Consider the following 16,297-nt stretch of genomic DNA (forward strand, 5'->3'; position numbering starts at 1 on the left):
CATGGGGAGGTGGCAAGCAAGCACCTCTATTTATCTGATTACTTGATATGATGTCACTATTGAATTGATCAAATGACACTTTTTCTCTGACCTCTTTAGGCTCTGATACGAACATCTGTGGCTATAACATTCCTGAGAGATACAAATAAATCACACAAACCCAGACAAGTGGAATTTGGAATATATATATATATATATATATATATATATATAAATCTTCCAAATAGTAAATATAAGAGTTTTCCATATGGGCAGGTTCAATGAGGTCACTAAGAGCTTGGATGCTGTGAAGCCCAGAAGACCCTGTACTGTACTGTAGCTCTTCAGGACCAGGGCTGGAGACCCCTGCTGTTTTTTAAGTGTGTAAACTACATTTTCCAGAACTCCTGAGCATGAGCTTGGCACTGCAGTGCAATGGATTCACCCATTCACAGGAAACAGTCCAAGTTGCTCTGGAGGCAGGCATGATGGGTCCTTTTCCTACTGAGTGTACGACCTGCGAGTCAGCACTGCTGTTTGAGATTAGCACTAATAAGCACACATGTATGAGAGAAAATAAATAAATAAATAACATCCCACAGTAAAGTCTAGTCCACTTTCAGTAAGGTCTGTGTTTATTTGCCTCAGAGGTGGTGGTTCATGTGTGTCACTGTACTACAAGACAAATGTTGCTGCTCAAGAAGGTAGCTCAGAGGAAACCCACCATGCTAATTCCAGGTCTGAAGGGAACATCTCACTCAGACGGATAAGGGAAACTGAGTCTTGAACCTGGAATGGTGAAGATGAAGTGGGGACTTGATTCAGGTCTTCTAAATCCTGAATTGTACCAACCATATCAATACACAGGAACATCCACAGCACGGATACAAGGACCCCAGGGGACATAAGTGAAAGCCTAGTCTAAAGGCATGTGCAACAGAAAGCAGGAGACACCCCTTCAATCAGAGAGCTATGTGGCATATCTGCATCAGTCTCCCCCATCTGTGTTGAAGCCGACTGACTTCTTGGGATCATGAGTTACTGCAGCTATTATGTGTAGAATGGCTTTCTCCCCTTCTCTGCAGCAGAGGGAGCGCCTCTGATCCTCCCTGACAAACAGACACACAGACTGATCACAACAGGGGCAGTTTTCATTCCCATTGGGGATTCCTTGTGTGGACACTAATACACAAACTCAGTCCCTGTAGGGCCACAGTGTCTGCTGCTTTTCGTTACAATTGGAGGCTCTCGAAGTTAGATAATGAACTTATTTATTTTATCAAGTAGACCAATATTTCATTACCCTCTTTCACAGTTGATGTCTAAATGGATTCTTTTGATTCCAAGTGTCCGTATGCCTGTACTATATGTATAAACATACTACTTTCTGTATCTATAGCAGTCAATAAGCCATTTATATGAGAATAAATAGATGGCGAATAGCAACATATGAAAGCATTATTAATGTTGTTATAAACCTTTATAAAGGAAGTATTCTCCAGGAAAATAAACATGAGAGCATTTTGAAGGCAACCTGTTAAATGTAATTAAAATGATGAATAAAACTACTACAGCGTGTACACACTCGAGGCATAGAGTTTTATCATTTGTGTACATTTGGCGAGATCATAAGTTCAGCTACTTCAGGATTTCTTCTGTCATATTTGTTTCAGTTTGTGTGAAAATGACAAACAAAACAAGAAGTATGAATAAATATTGATGTTTTACAAGCTATAATATCACTATTACAGAAAATACATTGTAATGAACCTGGACTATTTTCTTCATAAGTTTCTAATAGTATTTTCATTTTGGCAGATGGACAGTTTTTCAGTGGTTGAGGGTGTTAAATCTTGTGTTTGTTGTGGGGGCGGGCATATTTAAGATAATGTAATGTATATGAGATAATGTAGAGATACTATCTTGATCGTTATACATACCGTATCTCACCATCGCTATTGAAAAGAAAAATGTGATTAGGATATGACCAACAATGTGGGTGTACCTTCAGTAGAAAAGTGTTTAACACACACAATTACAGCTTTTGCACCAATTCTGCTTTGTGAAACATCATCTGCAGTCCTGGCATTCATAATTGCATTTACTGTATGTGTAGCCATTCGTAAATCTTTCCGTAATAACTTATTGATAATTATGCTGAATGCGTTCTAATGAAATTCTTATCTACTTATAATTTCACATTTAGCAAAATGTACAATTTGCAATGTACTCGCTATAGAGTATGGTCACTACAAAACACATTTCTAAAAAGTGTCCTGTTGCTATTTTCATGCAACAATCTATCCATAATTTCTGTTAATCATATCACTTGAAGAATCTATGAAATATTTCTAAACATAATAAACAATACAAAAACTTAATAATTTATACTACAATCAATCTAAATTTTATAAAATAAATCTAAAAAAACAATCCATATCTACCTTTAAAAATATGCGTATGTTTAATTTTAAAAAGTAGTGTAGCTGTCCTGCTAGACAACACGTAGAAAAATAATTATGTGTGTCAACTAAACAGATATGACTTGATAAGGCATGAGTCGGCAAGTCCAAATGCCTGTCCTGCTTTCAGTGGAACCACAAGTCAAGCAAACCCACTTCATATGTTAGCCTGGCTATTGTTGTCAGCTTTTTGCAGTCATTAAAGAGGACTGTGTGCAACTACCTTGTTTAAGATATAGATATATATATATATATATATATATATATATATATATATATATATATATATATATATATATATATATATTCAGTACTGTGCAAAAGTTTTAGGCAGGTGTGAAAAAATGCTGTAAAGTAAGAATGCTTTCAAAAATAGACATGTTAATAGATTATATTTATCAATTAACTAAATGCAAAGTGAGTGAACAGAAGAAAAATCTACATCAAATCAATATTTGGTGTGATCACCCTTTGCCTTCAAAACAGCATCAATTCTTCTGGGTACACTTGCACAGAGTCAGGGATTTTGTAGGCATATAGTCAGGTGTCTGATTAAACAATTATACCAAACAGGTGCTAATGATCATCAATTCAATATGTTGGGTGAAACACAATAATTAACTGAAACAGAAACAGCTGTGTAGGAGGAATAAAACTGGGTGAGGAACAGCCAGACTCAGCTAACAAGGTGAGGTTGCTGAAGACAGTTTACTGTCAAAAGTCATACACCATGGCAAGACTGAGCACAGCAACAAGACACAAGGTAGTTATACTGCATCAGCAAGGTCTCTCCCAGGCAGACATTTCAAGGCAGACAGGGATTTCCAGATGTGCTGTCCAAGCTCTTTTGAAGAAGCACATAGAAATGGGCAACATTGAGGATCGTAGACGCAGTGGTCGGCCAAGGAAACTTACTGCAGCAGATGAGATGCATCATGCTGACTTCCCTTCGCAATCGGAAGATGTCCAGCAGTGCCATCAGCTCAGAATTGGCAGAAAACAGTGAGACCCTGGTACACCCATCTACTGTCCGGAGAAGTCTGGTCAGAAGTGGCCTTCATGGAAGACTTGCGGCCAAAAAGCCATACCTCTGATGTGGCAACAAGGCCAAGCGACTCAACTATGCACGAAAACACAGGAACTGGGGTGCAGAAAAATGGCAGCAGGTGCTCTGGACTGATGAGTCATGATTTGAAATATTTGGCTGTAGTAGAAGGCAGTTTGTTCACCGAAGGCCTGGATAGCGGTACACGAATGAGTGTCTGCAGGCAACAGTGAAGCATGGTGGAGGGGCTGCATTTCTGCAAATGGAGTTGGGGATTTGGTCAGAATTAATGGTCTCCTCAATGCTGAGAAGTACAGGCAGATACTTATCCATCATGCAGTACCATCAGGGAGGCATCTGATTGGCCCCAAATTTATTCTGCAGCATGACAACAACCCCAGACATCCAGCGACAGTCATTAAGAACTATCTTCAGCGTAAAGAAGAACAAGGAGTCCTGGAAGTGATGGTATGGCCCCCGCAAAACCCTGATCTCAATATCGAGTCTGTCTGGGATTACATGAAGAGAGAGAAGCAACTGAGGCTGCCTAAATCCACAGAAGAACTGTGGTTAATTCTCCAAGATGTTTGGGCCAACCTACCTGCCGAGTTCCTTCAAAAACTGTGTGCAAGTGAACCTAGAAGAACTGATGCTGTTTTGAAGGCAAAGGGTGGTCACACCAAATATGGATTTACTGTAGATTTTTCTTCTGTTCACTCACTTTGCATTTAGTTAATTGATAAATATAATCTATTAACGTCTATTTTTGAAAGCATTCTTACTTTACAGCACTTTTTTCACACCGCCTAAAACATTTGCACAGCACTGTATGTGTATATGTATGTATGTATGTATGTATGTGTGTGTGTGTGTGTGTGTGTGTGTATGTATGTATGTATGTATGTATGTATGTGTGTATATATATATGTATGTGTGTGTGTATGTATATATATATATAAATATAAATAAAACAATTCAGATGGGGAAATTTAGACATTTTGAGTCCAATGTCTCATCATTAAAAAAATAACCCATCAACCACAGCCTTGATGACTGATCTGAGAATGTTGAATTCATACAGCAATCTTCAAACTGCTTTAAAAGCTACATGATATCGATCTAGTTCCCTATCACCACATCCTTGGAGCTGATAACAGCTTAACTACTGTAAAGAAAGCTGTGTCTTTCTCTTGAGAAATAATAGCCCGGTTAAGGTTCCAAAAGTCCCTCCTCCAGAGACTCAGTCTCTGAAATGAGGTGAGAAGAACAGTCGGTTTTCATTTGGGCATTCATTACAAATCTTGAAATTTCATTAAACATATCTGTAATTTAAACATAACATAAATAAGACATTAAAGTACTGGTGATAATAATACATTATTATAATACATTCGTATATAGAATGTGAAAATGTACTTAAGTAATTCACTTGTCACTTGTCTCATCCTCAAAGCACTGCAGTGGTCCTTATGCAATTATGTAAGGCGTGATTGTAATGGTCAGTAGACTTTAATTTGTCTTGGTAACTGGAAGCAGGTTGAGAGAGAATCAAGTCTTACCCTGGCCTGATTTACAGAATGGGGAAATGTCTGTGAAACTATTTAAACAAGCTGTCTAAAACAATTATGCAGGACTAATTAGTGCAACACAACTTTTTAAAGTTGATGGTATATTTTGCCTGACATAATCTTTTGAAAATAACAGACACTGTACATACAGGCACAACCTACAGTAATGCTGAATACTGAGCACAGAGAAAGTTTTGATTACAAATGAGGAAGAAAAGTGTCTAAACATAAACTGGGAAAAACAGGGAATATGGACATAGGTGCGGAAGGGGGGTGCTGAGGGTGTTGAATTACAATATAGACGATTTTTATAAATACATTGCTAACCCTGAGACTGGCATGATTGGTCAGGGAAAAGGCGGCAGATGTGTACCGTGATGTGTTGATGGAGACTAAATAGTAGCCTGTTTGGTTTAACAGCCAATCAGCGCTGCGGTTGCTGGCGAGAGAGCAAAGCTGGTGCTCACACACACACACACACACACACACACACAGTTGGCTGTACAATGAAAAATCTAACTTTTGTTTTAACAGTTCTTCTAAAAAGCCAGAAAAAACTACTAATTATGAGGAGAGCATGAACAACATCGATAACAGCAACAACAACTTCAGTACTGCATAGTTAAGGTAAGACCAGTGGCGGCCTGTGGGGTTATGAGCTGCTGGGGCGTGAGAAAACCTATGAACACGTGTAACATAATGAATATTTGCACCCCAATCCTTAATTTATTGCAAAAACGTACAACACGTTTAAAGGGTAGGTGGTCTCTGAGTGAAAATGATGTCACAGTACGGTCAGTGATACTATTAGGTTTTCGAGTTACTGCAATTTGTGAGCACCAACAATCGTGAGAAAGCATATTAAAACAATAAATAACAATACAGTGTGATTTGCCACAATGTTGTTCTTTGTAGTCTTAAAGAAATACAAATTGTTACATTTTAATAAAATGCAACACACAATCAAATTATAAGATATATACACTCACCTAAAGGATTATTAGGAACACCATACTAATACTGTGTTTGACCCCCTTTCGCCTTCAGAACTGCCTTAATTCTATGTGGCATTGATTCAACAAGGTGCTGAAAGCATTCTTTAGAAATGTTGGCCCATATTGATAGGATAGCATCTTGCAGTTGATGGAGATTTGTGGGATGCACATCCAGGGCACGAAGCTCCCGTTCCACCACATCCCAAAGATGCTCTATTGGGTTGAGATCTGGTGACTGTGGGGGCCAGTTTAGTACAGTGAACTCATTGTCATGTTCAAGAAACCAATTTGAAATGATTCGACCTTTGTGACATGGTGCATTATCCTGCTGGAAGTAGCCATCAGAGGATGGGTACATGGTGGTCATAAAGGGATGGACATGGTCAGAAACAATGCTCAGGTAGGCTGTGGCATTTAAACGATGCCCAATTGGCATTAAGGGGCCTAAAGTGTGCCAAGAAAACATCCCCCACACCATTACACCACCACCACCAGCCTGCACAGTGGTAACAAGGCATGATGGATCCATGTTCTCATTCTGTTTACGCCAAATTCTGACTCTACCATCTGAATGTGTCAACAGAAATCGAGACTCATCAGACCAGGCAACATTTTTCCAGTCTTCAACTGTCCAATTTTGGAGAGCTTGTGCAAATTGTAGCCTCTTTTTCCTATTTGTAGTGGAGATGAGTGGTACCCGGTGGGGTCTTCTGCTGTTGTAGCCCATCCGCCTCAAGGTTGTACGTGTTGTGGCTTCACAAATGCTTTGCTGCATACCTCGGTTGTAACGAGTGGTTATTTCAGTCAAAGTTGCTCTTCTATCAGCTTGAATCAGTCGGCCCATTCTCCTCTGACCTCTAGCATCAACAAGGCATTTTCGCCCACAGGACTGCCGCATACTGGATGTTTTTCCCTTTTCACACCATTCTTTGTAAACCCTAGAAATGGTTGTGCGTGAAAATCCCAGTAACTGAGCAGATTGTGAAATACTCAGACCGGCCCGTCTGGCACCAACAACCATGCCACGCTCAAAATTGCTTAAATCACCTTTCTTTCCCATTCAGACATTCAGTTTGGAGTTCAGGAGATTGTCTTGACCAGGACCACACCCCTAAATGCATTGAAGCAACTGCCATGTGTTTGGTTGGTTAGATAATTGCATTAATGAGAAATTGAACAGGTGTTCCTAATAATCCTTTAGGTGAGTGTATATATATATATATATATATATATATATATATATATATATATATATATAATATCACATTATATCACAACCCCCTATAACACAAAAATACCAATACGAATATACAGTTGTATGCAAAAGTTTGGGCACTGCTCTCCAAATTACGTTTGCTGATTTTCATTGGTGAAAGGAAGTTAACACAACTCTGCAGTGAATGAACTTAAACTTGACATATTTCTGCAAATTGAAACGCACAGTTTCGATTTATTTGCTGAATTTAGCAGATTGAAGAAAATAAATGTTGCATATATAACTGTGCTGTAGAATACTAATACATGTGTCAAAAATAAATATCTTCACGATTGTAATACAAACACATGCTCCCTCGATTCTTCTATAATACGTGTCAAAATAACACTCACTGATGAATTTTTATACACGTCTGTTGTCTCATCTCCACAGCAACAAATGCACTTTAATGTCCTCCTGTACACTTGACACATGCAATCTAACAGCTCCTTCTGGATTGTTCTGGACGTCCCTTTAAATATTTTCATGTTTTCCTGGTCTATCTGACATGTGTTTTAAGTCCTTGTAGCCAGAGTTTGTAGCCACACACTTTATTTAACAGTTTAGCTTCTGCCGCTATTGCTTCTTTTCTGAATTGGGGAACACCTAATAGAAGGTAAGATATCATGCATATATTCAAGCACTTGATATTCAGAACAGATGCTATAATGGTCTATAACTAAGATACTCATGTTAGATTTAACATTATTTTATTAGTTTGTAATACATATTGTTTGGTCTTTCTTCCCTTTTTAGTAATTTTTGTTTTCTTCTTTTTACACCTAGTTTTGTGATTCACGTTTTATCTTAATTTTCTAATTTTCACATCATTCTTCAGATCTCACGTACTGAGGATTTTCAAACGAGAGCTATGTTAAGAACATAAGAACATAAGAAAGTTTACAAACAAGAGGAGGCCATTTGACCCATCGTGCTCGTTTGGTGTCCATTAATAACTAAGTGATCCAAGGATCCTATCCAGTCTATTATTAAATGTTCCCAAATTTTCAGCTTCAACCACATCGCTGTGGAGTTTGTTCAGATTGTGACGCTTCGCTGTGTGAAGAAGTGTCTCCTGGTTTCTGTCTTGAATGCCTTGAAGCCCAATTTCCATTTGTGTCCCCGGGTGCGTGTGTCCCTGCTGATCTGGAAAAGCTCCTCTGGTTTGATGTGGTGGATGCCTTTCATGATTTTGAAGACTTGGATCAAGTCCCCATGTACACTCCTCTGTTCCAGGGTGAAAAGGTTCAGTTCCTCAGTCTCTCAGTAGGACTTTCCCTTCAGACCTGGAATAAGTCTGGTTGCTCTCCTCTGAACTGCCTCTAGAGCAGCGATATCTTTCTTGAAGTGTGGAGCCCAGAACTGCACACAGTATCCAGATGAGCTCTAACTAGTGCATTGTACAGTCTGAACATCACTGCCCTTGTTCTCAATGCTACACTTTTGACAATATACCCTAACAGTCTGTTTGCCTTTTTTATTGCTTCCCCACATTGTTTGGATGGAGAAAGTGAGGAGTCCACATAGACTCCTAGGTCTTTCTCATGCGTTACTTCATCTAGTTCTATTCCTCCCAAATCACAAAATACACAAAGTATTTGAACTTTGAAGAGACGTTGTCGCAAACTGGGTCTTTACAGAAGGAGAAACCATTCAGATTTACACAAAGTAATAGCTTTTGTGCAGGAGTAATGGCCAGATGCAAGGCTATCGCTGGGTGCATCTTCTATTCAAAGGGGATTAACCTCAGAAATTATAACTGTTTGAAATTCAATAATTGGTGGATGGACAGATTAAAACTCAATTAATATAAACAGCATAATATTATTATTAATGCATAATGATACCTTCTCTGACCATACCCAGCAAATGACTAAAACATCATATATATACGGCACACAAGGAGACAAGAAAATGTGTGAAAGCACCCTAAGTCATATACTTTAAACTGTTGTTATTTTTATTATAATTTGCATAGAGGTGATTTGTTAAATCCAAAATTAACTGGTATATTTTCAACAGATTATTTTTTATATTTCCATTTTCTTGGTTTGCGCTCAGTACTTGAGTACCGATATTTCATAATACAAACTTTAAGCATTTTTTTGTTGTTGTGTTTTGTGGTAAATCTTGGTGTTTCAGGGGCGCACAATTATCTCTTAAACCCCCTTCTGTGAAACACTAGTTGTGCCCCCGCCTGTATATATAAACGCTCACTCATTTGGTCTAGCAAGCCATCTCAGAAACGATGGTCCAGGGCAGGAGAAGAAAAGAACTTGGGAGAAATGTCCAGATTGTAGGATTGTGAGTCAATGGGCAGAGCTGGTGTCCACTGCTACAATATAACTCAGGAAAGGGGGCATATTTTCAATATATCCTCTGTAAAGAGCTGGCAGTAAAGCTGAAGCTGGGAAGCCCAGAAGTTTCCATACCCAAGAAAACCATACCTTGTTTGAGAGCCTTGGGGGCAAGAGTTGGAATGATTGAAATGTTGAGTAAATGAGTTGATACGAATCTGATAAGAATTTCCTTTATTGGTTGTTTCCAAATATGACCTAAATATAGCCGACTGAGGCTTTAGGCCTAGTGGTGACTCAGAGCTGTGAGTGACTCTTGCTCTCGACAGCATCTGAAGTCATTTCAGAGATCCTTCATGTGGTTTTTTTTTAGGTCTGAACTCCTGCCTCGTACCGTTTACAGTATGAGTGTAAGCATCCTCCGTTCAGGAAACCAAATCAGCATTTTTGTGACCTGATTTGTGTATGATTCAAAAGCACAGAATCTTCTCTTTGCCCCTCCCCTTACAATTTTGTCTTAAGTTTTTTTTGTTCATTATTGCAGTTATGTATTGTCTGCAATATATGTTCCTTATTTAAAAAAATAAACTCTTTCTTATTTTCAAAACAGCTAAAATAACGTGAATGGTGCCAAGCAATAATATATATATTTTTTTTACGGTAATTTAGGACTCAAAGCAGAACTGTGACTGAAAATCTGTTCTTATTTTTGGAGGATTGCACTGTATGTGCTATTGGTGACAACAAAGATGCAGCTGCATTAAAGGACCATCGTTCCAACTTCAAAGCTCGGCCAAGACACAGATGTGCTTCTCAAGCTGCCTGTGGTATCAATGTCTGCAAGTTTCGCTATCTTTTTTGGCAACAACTAGCACGTTGCAATATTTATTAAATTCATTTCGGATGAAGATATGCCAATTGTTGTTTTGCAGAAGAACACGTATTCCGTTCTGTACCTTAACAATGTCACGTAGATGAAACCCAATATTTCAACGTATATATTATACAGACGTGCATTTTCATTTTATTTGTGGCTGCTGGCAAGAATCTCAGACGTCAGCTCACTTCACATATTGTGCAAGGTAAAGCCCCGCTAGTTTGTCCCCAAGGCAAGGTAGATGGGTTGATGATCCCACAGGCCAATTTGTCTTGATGCTCAGCAAAACCAGTGCATTGACAGAAAGGATAAGCTTGCTTGCTTTGTCTAATCAAGCAATGTGGGAACGTTTCAGTGACACAGTGAACGACTTCTGGCCTGTGTACAATGAAAGATACACACACACACACATACAGCTATGCAATCTTGCAAAATTGTCTTAAAAAAAAAAAGTGGTAATAACATCAACAACCAAAATGAAACAAAGAAAAAAATATATAAAATTAATAAAATAAGGGAATTCGTTTTTCTTAAAGGAAGATTAGAGCTGAAAAAGTAGAGCTGATATTTTCATTCAAATGAGTTACATGGACAATGAGGCCTTTCCAATTGTCTACAACTGTGGGGGGCAAAAACACACATAAAGCGAATGCAGTTAAAATTATACAACTGTGTGGAGCTCTGGTCTCTCAGCCTCTTAGACACCCAGGCCAGTATCTACTTGTTAGTTGTCTGCCAATACGTCTACATGGGATATGAGTCACTGGTAAGTATTATAGCTCATTTGAATATCTCTCCTTGTTTGTGTGTGCTTTGTATTCATATCAGTGCACTTGTAGTGTCATGTTAAATATACTATAGTATAGTTACTATACTTACTATAGTTACTGTAATATATTTTGAATGACACTACAAGAGCACTGATATGGATACTAATATAATGTATTGATTTATAGTGTACTTTTGTTAACCTTATAAGATGCCTTATATAAAGTGTGTGCCTAATTCATTCATTCATTGGTTGATTAATTCATGAGACAGTAAGAAACCCTCTTATGTGCCAATGGAATGAGCAAGGTAGACAGTTGACTTTCCACATTTACCTTCTTTCCATTAACATCATAAGAAATGTGGTGACCACAGACTCTCTATTTCTTCAGTCACTTCTAGTCATTGCCATAGCTGACAGTTGGATTCATAATCAGCCTTTCCTTCTATTAATACAACTGTTCTTGCACTGCCTCTCTACTCAAGTAACAAGAGATTTCTGTTTCATTAAAGTTTTTCACATACACACTATTCTCTGAATAATACTCCAATACCCCTAAACTGTTAACACAATGACCATTATAAAAAGTCTACACAACCTTACACACAGTGGTGACTGGGATATATAAACAACTGGGAAAAACTGTAAACGAAAGGAAGTCTGCCCTCAAATAATTAGCATGGGTATAAAAACATGTAGCCCCATCTACTGGTCACATCAAACAATGAAATTGTGTTAATTTACCAGAACAATACATAAAATCTGCAATACTGCAATCTGGCACATTTTCTGCTTTCCACACAGATTGCAATTCTATAACAGACTTTTGGCAAAACACAACACACAATTCTCTACATTTGGCACAACCTTGACAACAGTTTAACAATCTAAGCTCAATTACCAACTGTTCACATTCACTCTTCACATGTGCAAAGACTAACTGTGTAAGAGTTCATTTTGCAATCAGACCTTTAGTATGGATAAAAAGGCCACAGTTGAGCACTCCCATGTTTGGAGAGCAATGGAAGCAAACTTGGCAGAAAGAGGTAGAGGTAGATTTGGAGGAAGAGGTAAAGTAGAGGAAGAGTGATAGGAGGAGGCGATGAAGAAAGAGGAGGAGGTAGCACTTGAGCAAACAGACAACCAAGACCAACACCAAGAACCACGGTTTGACCAAGGCAGCGAGAGTTAGAGGGAGAAGTAGTTGTAGAGGTAGAAGTAGAGGGAAAGGAAGAGTGAAAAGCAGAGGAGAGGAAGGAACATCATTGGTCAATCATTGAGTTACCTGGCCAGTGTGAGGGAAATGTCACCATATGCGCAGCTATGAGCCACAACATGCACTGCCATGCCACTCTGAGGCCATACAACACTGCCCATCTCCATACTAATATTCTTCAGCCAGAGCAGAGAGGGCCAGGGGATCCTGAGCAGCACATGCAGGTTCTCATTCCCGACAACATGAGTTCCATGCCCATCCCAGGATTAATCTTCTCCATCGCCCACCCTATTCCCCATTTCTCAGTCCAATAGAGGAGTTTTTTTCAGCATGGCGGTGGAAGGTGTATGATCACAAACCTCATGAGAGTCTGGCCCTTCTCCAGGCAATGGAGGAGGCCAGTAGAGACATCCCAGCATAGTCCTGTCAGGGTTGGATGCTGCATGCCAGATGATATCTCCCCCTCTGTCTGGCCAAGGAGAACATTTCCTGTGACACAGAATCAAAATATTTGAAAATAAATGTAAAGAAGGAACAAACAAACTGAAAGCTGCTCAGTTAATTAGGGGGCCTGTTTCACTTTCACTTTTTATCAAATAGACATTACATGTAAAGATATGACACACAAATATGAAATACACTTTTTGTTGTTGTGATTCTCTAGGGTGTTTAATTATCTTTTAAAAATGGTGTAAACCTTAATGCGACATTAAAGGTTAAATTGGTGTTGTCCCTGGAATTAATATGACCCTGCAAATGTGAGCAAATGTAAAAATGTAGGTCAGCTATAGTGGAGGGTATTTTTTCCTTTTTCCTTTGTAAAGATATTATTCCAGTCAGTCTACGTGAGTTTTCTGAGTGTTCAAAAAAGTTTGATCGTCACAAAAGTCCGTCCTACATTCACGAAAAGAAGTACTAGAAAGTATAAGCCACATTAAAGAAGCTTCACCTCAAGACAACAAACCTTAAAAGCCTTCATGGTTAATTCAACCAAAGAGCCTGAGTAAGAATTGTTCGCCACAACCAAGCAAGTAACGACAGATCCTTTAATCATTGTGGAGCTTTTTTGAACATTCTTTGATCTCAACATTTTGGCTTTTCAGATAAGTGTTTGAGTGTGCTTATGGCTCGCACAATGAGGTGTTAGTAACCTCAGCGAAAAAGAAAAAAAAATACCATTCAGAGTTTTAGGATGTTTGTATTAATTGCCTTTCTTTCTCCATAAAATTGTTTGATCCCCTGCTGATTTTGTACGTTTGCCCACTGACAAAGAAATGATCAGTCTATAATTTTAATGGTAGGTGTATTTTAACAATGAGAGACAGAATAACAACAACAAAATCCAGAAAAACGCATTTCAAAAAAGTTATAAATTGATTTGCATGTTAATGAGGGAAATAAGTATTTGATCCCCTATCAATCAGCAAGATTTCTGGCTTCCAGGTGTCTTTTATACAGGTAACGAGCTGAGATTAGGAGCACTCTCTTAAAGGGAGTGCTCCTAATCTCAGCTCGTTACCTGTATAAAAGACACCTGTCCACAGAAGCAATCAATCAATCAGATTCCAAACTCTCCACCATGGCCAAGACCAAAGAGCTGTCCAAGGATGTCAGGGACAAGATTGTAGACCTACACAAGGCTGGAATGGGCTACAAGACCATCTCCAAGCAGCTTGGTGAGAAGGTGACAACAGTTGGTGCGATTATTCGCAAATGGAAGAAACACAAAATAACTGTCAGTCTCCCTCGGTCTGGGGCTCCATGCAAGATCTCACCTCGTGGAGTTTCAATGATCATGAGAACGGTGAGGAATCAGCCCAGAACTACACGGGAGGATCTTGTTCATGATCTCAAGGCAGCTGGGACCATAGTCACCAAGAAAACAATTGGTAACACACTATGCTGTGAAGGACTGAAATCCTGCAGCGCCTGCAAGGTCCCCCTGCTCAAGAAAGCACATGTACAGGCCCGTCTGAAGTTTGCCAATGAACATCTGAATGATTCAGAGGAGAACTGGGTGAAAGTGTTGTGGTCAGATGAGACCAAAATCGAGCTCTTTGGCATCAACTCAACTCAACTCGCCGTGTTTGGAGGAGGAGGAATGACCCCAAGAACACCATCCCCACCGTCAAACATGGAGGTGGAAACATTATGCTTTGGGGGTGTTTTTCTGCTAAGGGGACAGGACAACTGCACCGCATCAAAGGGACGATGGACGGGGCCATGTACCGTCAAATCTTGGGTGAGAACCTCCTTCCCTCAGCCAGGGCATTGAAAATGGGTCGTGGATGGGTATTCCAGCATGACAATGACCCAAAACACACAGCCAAGGCAACAAAGGAGTGGCTCAAGAAGAAGCACATTAAGGTCCTGGAGTGGCCTAGCCAGTCTCCAGACCTTAATCCCATAGAAAATCTGTGGAGGGAGCTGAAGGTTCGAGTTGCCAAACGTCAGCCTCGAAACCTTAATGACTTGGAGAGGATCTGCAAAGAGGAGTGGGACAAAATCCCTCCTGAGATGTGTGCAAACCTGGTGGCCGACTACAAGAAACGTCTGACCTCTGTGATTGCCAACAAGGGTTTTGCCACCAAGTACTAAGTCGAAGGGGTCAAATACTTATTTCCCTCATTAACATGCAAATCAATTTATAACTTTTTTGAAATGTGTTTTTCTTGATTTTGTTGTTGTTATTCTGTCTCTCACTGTTAAAATACACCTACCATTAAAATTATAGACTGATCATTTCTTTGTCAGTGAGCAAACGTACAAAAACAGCAGGGGCTCAAATATTTTTTCCCTCACTGTAATTCATACCTTTTGTAAATACGTATAAAAAACTGGCAGAGGGCTGTGGTTGACATATCCACACATATAAATACATAGTTTATAAAAACATAGATCAGTTAATTATCATTGAGGTGTTTGAAAGCAGATTTTTTGAAACCATGGTTGCTTTTGGTTTTGGTACCTATGGTAGAAAATACAGTACGGTCGAATTAAAATCTATCAGCTTATAAGCAATCTATAGACTATTAACATGATGAATTACAACATAGAAAGCATTCATAGTGTATTTATACATCCGAGTGATTTATCCTGCAAGAAAGCAAAAGTGTGAACACCCAGAAGGCAATCTGATCAGTGTGTTTAATCCATTACGATCAAAGACAAGCCAGCAAAGCTGAGGTCTCGATGATTCAGTCTTATCTTTCACAGAGCGGATATACTCAGTTTAGATATTACACCAGACATTTTATTTTAATGTGATTAGTGGTTAACAGGTACATCAATAATGCTTTTATAGTATTTTTTTTGTTATTGGTTAATTAAAGAAGATTGCTTATTAACTGTTGATGGTGTAAGGGGTGTAACCTTATAAAATACTACCAAATGATGCAACTAACTAACTGAATATATACACAAACTCAGCAATAAGATGAAAGCAAAATGCCATAGCAAGGTCATTCATCAGCCATGTATGGCAAGGTAACTTAAATATGACGTTATATGCAAATATGCAATTTCTCTCTACCTTTTCTTAAGGTATACTTACCTAAAACATGTTGGGTAATACATGTTATTGTATGTATTTATTTGTTTTTTTATGGTTAGTTAAAAGGTAGGCCTAATCTTGTAATGTTTGAGTCAATTCAGTCTAAGTTAGAACTGGTTATCTCAATCAAACACATAGCAACACTAGCAACATTAATCTTGTCAATAAAATATGATATTATAGCACAGTATTGCATTCTATAGTATTCTAAATTATATGGCGGTATTCTGTTGTGCACTTTTTATAGCATAATGTAGTTTTCTATTGCATGGAGCATACTG

This window comes from Amia ocellicauda, chromosome 1 (genome assembly GCF_036373705.1).
Source record: "Amia ocellicauda isolate fAmiCal2 chromosome 1, fAmiCal2.hap1, whole genome shotgun sequence".
Lineage (NCBI taxonomy): Eukaryota > Metazoa > Chordata > Actinopteri > Amiiformes > Amiidae > Amia > Amia ocellicauda.